This window comes from Mustela erminea, chromosome 9 (genome assembly GCF_009829155.1).
Source record: "Mustela erminea isolate mMusErm1 chromosome 9, mMusErm1.Pri, whole genome shotgun sequence".
NCBI lineage: Eukaryota > Metazoa > Chordata > Mammalia > Carnivora > Mustelidae > Mustela > Mustela erminea.
Window position 1 is genome coordinate 92,921,015 of NC_045622.1, and position 10,024 is coordinate 92,931,038.

At 39.1% G+C, this 10,024-nt stretch overlaps 1 long non-coding RNA gene and 1 pseudogene across 1 annotated transcript; one reads left to right on the plus strand and one right to left on the minus strand.

Annotated features, from left to right (window-relative positions):
* Positions 1 to 644: 644 nt before the first annotated feature.
* Positions 645 to 3,794, plus strand: LOC116599525. The gene is made up of 3 exons (XR_004289400.1): positions 645 to 1,144; positions 1,930 to 2,203; positions 3,478 to 3,794. It is a non-coding gene; the product is annotated as an uncharacterized LOC116599525 (long non-coding RNA).
* A 1,760-nt stretch (positions 3,795 to 5,554) lies between these two features.
* On the minus strand, positions 5,555 to 6,184 carry LOC116599523 (annotated as a pseudogene).
* Between the last annotated feature and the right edge of the window lie 3,840 nt (positions 6,185 to 10,024).

Genomic DNA, 10,024 nt, shown 5'->3' on the forward strand with positions numbered 1-10,024 from the left:
CTTGTTTTCTTCTAGATTCAACATCACATTTGCAATTTGTCAATTTTTCTTTTTATTCATTTCAAGGTCATATTCTCCTTGAAATGTGTGTTTGGAATGCACAGGGTGTGTGTGCTTGTGTGTGTGTGTGTCCATGCCCATGCAGAGACAAAGAATAAGTAGGGACTAAATAGTTGATTTATTTCTAAGTACGATCGAAAAGAACTGCTGTCTGTGATCCTAAGGGCGTAGATAGAATGAATTTCAGTAAACATCATATGTTCCAATGTGTCTGTCAGTGACAGCAGTCCTTATTTCCAAAACCAGACTCTCAACAGCAAGGCTTACAAAAACAAAATTCTAACTTGCAATGAAGCCATTTCAACATTCTGCAGTCTTTGTCAATTGCATAAGTTTCTCCTTCCCTCAAACAACTTATCCTGATATTTTTTAAACCTTGACATTTAAAAGATAACTTTGCACAAGAACTTCACTCATTTTCCTACAAAATGACTCTTTTTTTTCATGAAAATTGCCCGGGGAGAATTTACAAAGTAATTTCACATACAAAAAAAAAAAAAAAATTCCTGACCTTTGAGAAGGAAACTGTATTTTTAGGGTGTCTTGGCAATCCTGGAGCTCCCAAAACAACTCCAGCAGGGTAAGTTATTTGCTCTTCCTGTCAATAAGATGATCATTAACTACAGTCATGGAAGTGTGGATGGATGATGGAAGAGTCCAAAAGAAGGCAGCATGATTTTCCAAATGCAGGCAGCGGATGTGACTGTGTCTTTAGATAGCCCTGGCACTCTGCCCTGGAATCCATAGAACCCTAAAAGGGGAGTGTGGCAGAAACTCACTCCTCAGCAACTCCCTGTACTTAACTTCAACAGAGGGGCGCTCTCCCTTTGAATACCAAAAAAGGATAGCACAGAGGGGCAGCTGCCACTGTGAGGGGTTCTGCGGGACTCAGTTTGAGCCTCTCCTTCCTTTGGATTCTAGCTTCAGAGGAGTAAGGCAGTTCCCTGTTGTTAGGAAAACTTTGCTTCATAGCACTCAAGTCTACAGGGGAGCAGGGGAAGGATGTGAAGACTGTGGTAACAGGAAGAAGTTCACTGATCCGCAGTGCGCTCTGTCCATGAAGGGAGCAGTCAACAACAAAGCGGTGAGTCTGCTCTTAACTGCCTCAACTTTTATCTTGGAAGCCACATCTGACTCAGAGTGGGTGGCTGGGAATCTCTTTTGGTTTGTTCTGTCCGCCCTGATATGCCAGCCATTCTTCCCAACTGGCAACCAGACACCAGGCATGGTCACTCAAAATGGAAAACAGGAAAAGAAAAACAAGTAGGATGGCTTGGTTGGTTTGTAGATAGTGCTGCTGATGCAAAGGTCTCAGACTTGAGCCCCAAACTAGGTCAAAGAAGAACAAAATCTTAATATATTAGGGAAACCAGCATTACATTTTACATATTATATATGTTTTACATATTACATATTTCATATGTGTGTGTGCGTGCGTGTGTGTATATACATATTTATGTGTGTATATATATACACACACACACACACACATACACATATATATCTGGCAAGGAGGAACAGTGTTAGGAAGAGAGAGAAATGAATTAAAGAGAACTGATCATTGAAAATTCACTTTCTTCTTTTGAAAAGAATCATCTGTTAATCTTATGGCTGGCAAGTGATCTCATTTACTCATGCTTGCACTGGATCACAAGCTAACAATCAATCCGCATCACCAAAAAGGAAGAGATGGGACTAGCAAAATGTCAAAAGAAAAATATCCAATTTTTCACAATAAATGAACTTTGCACACTTAAAAGTGACCTTGATGTCACCAAAGCAAAATGCTCACTCATTGTTTCTATGTGTTGCTCTTCTTTATAAGCCTGTTTTTTTATTATTGTTTTTTTTTTCTTTTTCCTTTCCTAGCTTTCTTCAGCCATGAAGGTTTTTGTCTAAAAAGTGTTCAATTCCAACTAGACCCATGAATCAAGAAGGTCTGAACTGTGAATGCTACCATTTCCTGCTTAGGACAGCTCACCCAGCCCTCCAGAGCTCTTACCCCTCTAACTGTGGACTACCCATGAGGGCAGTGCCATCCAGCTGATGACCCACACAAACATGGTCAGACTGAAAAGGAATTACCCTGAGGCTCAATCTGGATAGAGATTCACTAGACCCAGCAAAGTTACTAACTGTTGAGGTACTCTTCTGTCTAAACCTCCCATTCCTTATTTTTAAACATAATATTAGTCTAATTGATTTCCAAGTCCTTTGCATCTTCGTGAGTCACAGAACTTTCAAAGTAACAATGATAATTTCAACCAAATCCTGAGATACTAATTTTTTAAATGACTTAAAATTCTAGGATGAAGAAGAGTGATGCTAAATTAACACAAACCCCTTTATCTCAAAAGTTCTCTTGCCCAGGTGATTTGAAAGGACTGTCCTGATGCAAGAAATTCAATGTCAAGAACAGTTCTGCCTTTGCACTGTTACAAATTTAAAAGGTTTCAATGCCTTTGTATTGGATTCTCTGCTCCTGTGCCCTTTGGTGCAGCTGTAAGTGGGATATTGACTGATACTTTGTGAAACAAAAAGGGAAAAAAGACTTTTGTTCTCCCCCCAACTGCCATAACTCATGCTCTCACATCAGACCTTCCCTGCCTTCCTCTGTCTGAGGTACAAGTACAGATACGGTATTTCTATGGATGCAGGCAAGTGTCTCTTTTTCTTGGCTGAGATTTCTGAAAAAGAAAGTGTTATTTGCAAAAAAAAAAAAAAAAAAAAAAAAAGGCGGGGTGGGGTGGGTGGGTAGAATCAATCCTAACAGACTTGTTCTGATCCCAGACTGAAAGCATGCCTAACAAATGAAGGGAGTTGGTGTGATTTAGTGTAATGCCAGCAGCAAAAACACAACTGTAAATTATTCTTTTCCAACATGCTCTCTGAGGCTCAAATTGCTGTTTTACTGTCTGCATCTTTAATGATGGTTGATACATCCCCTGGGAAGGAAAGTACTGATCTCCTCTCTCTTGATTTAGTAGCTAAGCTGATTACATAGATACAGATATGGATATATAGATACATAATTATTTAACAGTCACCAAAGTCAATGAAGGCAAGAAGGAAAAAGGGTGGGGAAAATAATTGGAGTTCAATTTGCAATAAGTGGCAAATCATTTCCATAAACAACTCCCTCATCTCAGTTATTATTAAATCTGCTTTGGACTTAAGCTAAAGAATACTAGTATTTAGGGACCGGGAGGGGGATGTTTGTTTTGGTTTGCTTTTTAAGATCAGAGTAGTTCTATGCTTTTTGTAGTAATTTGAAATGAAAAGTTCTGACAAGCCAAAATAACACCTTGAACTAAAACAGAGAGAATGATACAGGTATGTACCCAAGATATTTGCAAATGACAAGGTAGCATCTTGAGACTTTAGATAGAGTTTAATGTTCAATCCTTCAATTCCCAGATAAGCCACTCGATCTATCAAGGGAAGAATAAGAGAACCGGGGATTAAGAAAGTTTTATCTCCCAGGAAAAATGTAATAGCTGAGAACTGAAGAATATATGGAAAACATCAGAGAATGACCTATTGTGCTCTCTTCTTGTGTAAAGATGTGGAGACAGTAAATAACACGGATTGTTCATAAATGAAGACAGAGGACATTGCTCATCAAACCTGTAGGCAAGAAAAGCTTTGAGGAAAACACATGTGTTTCATAATAGAATTCTCCACCCAGTGACCACAGGACATTGAACAATGGATCCAATCTTACAATAAAATTGAAAAGGAATCAATGTATAAGCCTACATGTGAGTTCAAAAAAAATGTTTTTTAAATTCTAAACACTCTTCCACAGGATGGGGTGGACACAAATCAACAGTAACACATGTTCTACAAGATGATAAATGTAGCAGCATCAAGAGATACAGAACCTTCTGAAGTGGAGGAAGATAAGCATCCTGCTCTTCCTCCTCTATGCTAATCAGAATGTTCTCAGAATCATGTGCTGGGTTCAGCTCCTCCTAGGACAAGCTAAAGAGATCAAGACAAACTGGAGCACAATCAAAGAAAAGCAACTAGGATTGTTGTAAATTTGAAACCATGAAATGCAATAAATCTGGCAGTGGTGATCTTGAAGCATGTATGCATGGAACATCTCAGCTAGGCACCTTCCTCTTCCATGCCCACTTTATCCCCACTTTATCTTTCATGCCCACTTTATTTTCTTTTCAACAAGAAGTTTGGTCAATTGGTTGTGACTTCCTAGAGCAATGTGACAAGGGCAGTAGATTCACAATCTCAGCCAAGAAATCAATCAGAAGTGACTGCCACAGGCGGGGTATAATGGGGGTTGTGGGGGGTTTGGAGGGTGAGGGGGCAGGGGTGGTGGCATTTATCCTAGGTGCTGGCTATTCCTGGCTGCTCAGGTACATCCTTTGACCAGCAGAAATTCAGCTCTGGGCCGTGGGCTCACCATCACCTCAGCCTCACAGTGGTCTCTCTATAAGAACTCTGGTAAATACTTCTGGAAAGTAGCCAGGTCAAAATGAGACCATAAAGCCACCGTAATGAGTGCCAGTGAGGCCAGAGGCGAATATTAAACTGTGCTGCTCTCCTTCACTGCCCTTCAAATGAATGAGAAGAAGCATGTCTGAGCTGGTGCCACATGTAAATTGCCTTTCTGCAGACAGTGAGGACTGAATTCTAATAAGCTCTCCTGGTCTCTGTGAGCGCGCCCAAAGAAACAGAAAAAGATAAAGAATATAACCCCTTGAACAAGACAGGGAGAAGGTCAGTCCTTTGGAAGTCCCTATAGTACAGGCTCCCCCTTATTTTAGGCACTCTCTCCCCAGTCTTTGACTCAGATCCATCCACAAAGTCCAGATGAATTCATCTTGATGAGGCATTAGAAGAAAATATCATGGAATGGTGGTGTGACTGATGGAGTCCCTACAGGAAGTAGGAAGTGGATATTAGGAAAATGTAAGTCTTTGCTCTCCTTATCACAATTAGGCATTATTCATTGTGCTAGAATGAGTCCGAAAATCAGATTACAGTCTTAGTGTTTAGCCAGATAAGATCCTAGACACATCATTTAATCCTATTAGAAACTTAAACACTGAGAGATTAATATCATTCATATTATAGAGCTGTTTTAGGGATTAAATGAAAGCTCTCTTCCAATTATTTTTGCTTGGTTTTAAAAGTAACAGATGATCTCTGCAAAATAGAAAATAAAAAGTACAAACAGAGAAAGAAAGAAATCAATTCTACCCCTACAACCAAGAAATAATAATAGGGCCATTTCAGTGTATAATATTTATTGAAAATGAATACAAGAATCACATAGTATACAGACACACACAAACACACACAGTACATGAACAATAAGCCTTTCTTTTGCCCAAGAGTCCTGGCATAACCAGAACCCAGAGTGACTGAGTGGCAACAAATATCAACAATTGCTCATTTAGCCTTCCAAAATTTTACCATGCAGGTACACATTATATATACATCAGTATATTTTATGAGTCATCTAAATGTTTTTATTTTATTATTTTTTTTTTTTGCATTTATTCTGTGCAAATTTACTCCCGGGCTATAAGTTTTTGTTTCTTCAGTTTCTTCTGGGATATCTTTTTCTTCTGTGCAACCTCCTCTTCTGGTTTAGGAACAATCTGCTCTTTTTCATTAAGGATCATCTCAATGTGGCAGGGAGAGCTCATGTATGGGTTAATGCAACCATGAGCCCTGTAAGTCCTACGCCGCATCTTGGGGGCTTTGTTCACCTGAATGTGCTCAATGACCAGAGAATCGACATCTAAACCCTTAAGTTCAGCATTACTCTCTGCGTTTTTAAGCATGTGCAGTAAAAATTCAGCACTCTTCTTGGGCCACCGACCTTGTGTCCAGTCCCACTGTTTGGCCTGGGCACACCTACCAACTCCACCACTGTAGCGACGGAATGGCACACACTGCTTCTGCAAAGTGACGTCTTTCAGATACTTGGTGGCTTTTCAGATATGCATACCCTTGATGGCCTGGGCAGTTTCACGTGTGTTCTTAAAGTGAACACGGAGATTTGAACCTCTTGACTTGCATGATTTCATAGGGTTTTCCAGGTCAAGCGAATAGCGAACCATTTTCAGAGGTCACCCCAGGCCGCTGAGAGGAAGAGCTCATCTAAATGTATTTTAAAACACTTTTTAAAGTTGGCAAATGCACCAGGTAACAGTGAGGTGATATTTTTATTGATGAGCCCTACTTCATATAAGACAAAGAAAATAGCAGATATTGTTGGGCTATGGAATCCCTGTCATTTTACCAGCAACCATAGAAGCCAAGTGCTATATGCCCAAATGGATGCCTATTATTATTAGATGAAACTTGGACCCAAATCACCAGCTGATGTTCTACTTATCTTATGTTGTATCATGTGTTGCCTTCTCCTTGTCTCCCCTCCTCTATAATGACCCACTGGTTTGGTCTTCTAAAATCTCAACACTCAGACAGTGAAAGGAGTATACACAACAAATCTAAATAAGAAAGTCAGGTAGACCTCAAACAGATGCACCTAAAAGACTCAATCTCTATCCTGTCCTACTGAAGAAAATGCTGAACTACCCAACTACAGCAAATCAGGAAAATAAAGAGCCACTTTCATGTTTCAGATAAAATCCTATTGCATCCCACCTACAGCTCTTCTCCTAAACTTCGTGTTCAATCATGTGTCCCTGAGAATTCCTTTTTATTCCTTCTTTACTTGCAACTTGCTTATCTATGAATGGAAGAGGTAAAGTGATGTCTTGAGCTCTGTACAGAAGTTAGAGTGATAATATTCTTTTCCAACTCTGATGCCATGACTACTGCTGAACCTACTCAGTCCACAGATAATCTCCTTGAGAGTAGAGTCATGTTGTCTGGCTGTCAAATAAAATCAATTAACCAATGAAGTTATAATCATCCACAAGGGGCTACTAATTAGGAGGAATACAAAACTAAGTTCAATGCCATTCCTTGACACTGACCCTGACACTACAGCAAGAATAATAAAGTCTTAGAAATCAGAGACAGAACTGACCATTTGAATCATGTGTGCACTTACCCAATCAAGAAAGTTATCTATATACATTTTCCAGGCAGTTCAGGAAAATCAGTTTGAAATGGCAAACTGGGAAGCCAGTAAAGTTGACTAGAGTTGCCTCCTTCATAGGCATTAGGCACTGAAGTTACCATATTAAACAACAAATCTATGATCTACTAGGCAGGCGAAGCTGCTCTTGAAAATTCCATAAATTGTCTATAAAGTTTAAGAAATATTTGTATATAATCTTATAATGGTTTTCATTAAATTTTCTAATTCTCAGTAAATTTTTTGTTTTGTTTTATTGTTGCAGCCCTGAAAAATTTCAGTTGGTCAATAAGTGCTTTTCATATCTTCGAATAATCAAAAACACTTTTCTACTTTCTCAGACGTGTTTGCCTACAATATGAACAGAAGAAGTACAGAACCACTAATCCTACTTAACATTAAACCAATGAAGATTTAAACTGAATCATATGAATTTTAGTTGCTATGGTTAACTAATGGGAACAGATCGGGAGTTTAGAGACATTTATGTACTTACATTCTCTAATTTAGCACTCTAAAATAAAAAAACAGGAAAGCAACCACTTCCTTAAACAGTAACATAAACATCTGCTTTCTATTCAGTTCGTACTTTCAGTCAAGTACTATCTTAAGCCCTCACAACAGCCTTTCAAGATTAGGTATTAATATCTTCATTTTATAGTCAAGCTTGGATAAATCAGCTAACTTTGTTCAAGGTTTTGTAGCAAATAAATGGTAGACCACAATTTGAGCCCAGAAGGTTAACGTTCATGATCTTCTCATCCGTCTAAAGAAAATCTATCCTTTGAAAACAGGATGGGAATTTCCTAAAACTGATAAATAACTTTTCTCTTTTCAGCGACGGTGTCAGTAGTCACAGAGAGTGTATCATCATCCTATGATTTGTGCTGGTACATAAACCCATCTACAAGGAAGTATTTCTGGTTTTGCTGGCACTTTCTAGACAGCTGAACTCATTCTGAAAACACTCCGTCTGCTGAGCTTTCCTTGCCCAGTGTCATCATTCTTGAAGAATTCTTGGTCTAAGCGATGGTTCTGAAAGTGTGATCACCAGTCAAGCAGCATCAGTGTCACCTGGGAACTCAATAGAAATGCAGATTTGCTGCAGACCTGCCAGATCAAAAACTCTCGAGGTGCAGCCCAGTCATCTGCTATCTGTGATTTAAGAAGATCTTTGTGTGGTTCTGTGCCACAGTAAGTTTGAGAATCACTGACTTACAGGAATAATTGCCATAGGTATACCCATAAGTCTCTTGGACCCTGAGAGGTGTTTCTCTAAAATCTACACAGAATTAAGCCTCTGAATTCAAATAACTAAGAAAGTACCAAATCTAAATTTGTTGGACTGTTCTTTTCCTTAAACATAAAGTCTGTATTTCCCTCAAAAGGCCCATGCAGAACAAAGGACCCCTTGTGTTCCCATTGGAAGGACTTAAAGAGGTGAAGCCAGAGTCATGGAAATCTGTGAACACAGACACTAAGACACTCAGATGCATACAAACACCCAAATACATCAGCTTCAAGGAAATTCTGCCTAGGTTCAAGGCAGGCTTAAAAATCCAAAGGATCCTTGGGTAGGATCAAGAGCCCCATGGTAGTGCTTCACTTAAGAAATACAGTGAAGGGGCACCTGGGTGGCTCAGTGGGTTAAAGCCTCTGCCTTCCACTCAGGTCATGATCCCAGAGTCCTGGGATCAAGCCCCACATCGGGCTCTCTGCTCAGCAGGAAGCCTGCTTTCTGTCCTCTCTCTCTCTGCCTGCCTCTCTGCCTACTTGTAATCTCTGTCAAATAAATAAATAAAATATTAAAAAAAAAAAAAGAAAGAAAGAAAAGAAAAGAAATATAGTAAAGCTGCCTCAGTGTGCATCAACACATAATGGAAGGAGTTTGGATGTCAAGCCCCTGGCCTGCTGCATGACCTCAGGCCACTAAACAGTCTCTCTCTTATTCTTGATATCCTCATCCATAAAATGGGATAGTAAACATTTATTGGGCACTTTCCACACACTGAACATTGTACTAAATGTTTTACAAACATTTCACATCTAATACTTATGATGTCACTTTTTAGGTTTACAGTCCCTTTTTACAAGTCTGAACTTCAAAGAGGTCAGGCCAATTGTCTGAGATCACACAAAGACTTAGGTAGGATATAATCCTCACCTGTGACTCCAAAGCTTGAGCTCTTAAACATGATCTTCCTCTAAAATTTCTTCTATTTCCATCATTCTCCCATATGAGAACTCAAGCATATTTGCCTTCCTCTACCTGAAATGTTGGTGTTTTTAGTTAACATGGATTATTTTTAATTGCACGTACAACTGAGTAGTTCATACTTCAAGATAAAGAACTTCTAAGGATTTTTAAGACACAGAAAAGGAGGTCTTTTATATGGATGTTTAAGGTGAATATAAATATATGTAGTACTTATTTTTACATCCTTTATGGATTTAAGGTCACTTTGTTAGGATACACACATGAAATATATAGCTTGATTTATTCATAAAATTACCATATTTGGAATAGCCACAGATGACCTGCCTTAAGTCGAGATGAAAGTAATAATTTTGTTGTTGTCTGACTTAGCTTAAAAGGTTTTCAAAGTTGAAAATGTAAATTCCTTGATGGGGTGCATGGGTAACTCAGTGTGCTGGCATCCGACTCTCGATTTTGGCTCAGGTTATGATCCCAACACTGTGGGATTAGGCCCCCATCAGGCTCCACACTCAGGGGAAGTCTGCTTGGGATTGTCTTTCTCCTTCTCCCTTTCCCTCTGCCCCTTCCCCTGCTTGCACTCTCTCCCCTAAAGTAAATAAATCTTTCAAAATAAATAATTAAAGAGCTAAACAAACAAATAAATAAATAATGTAGGTATGTAG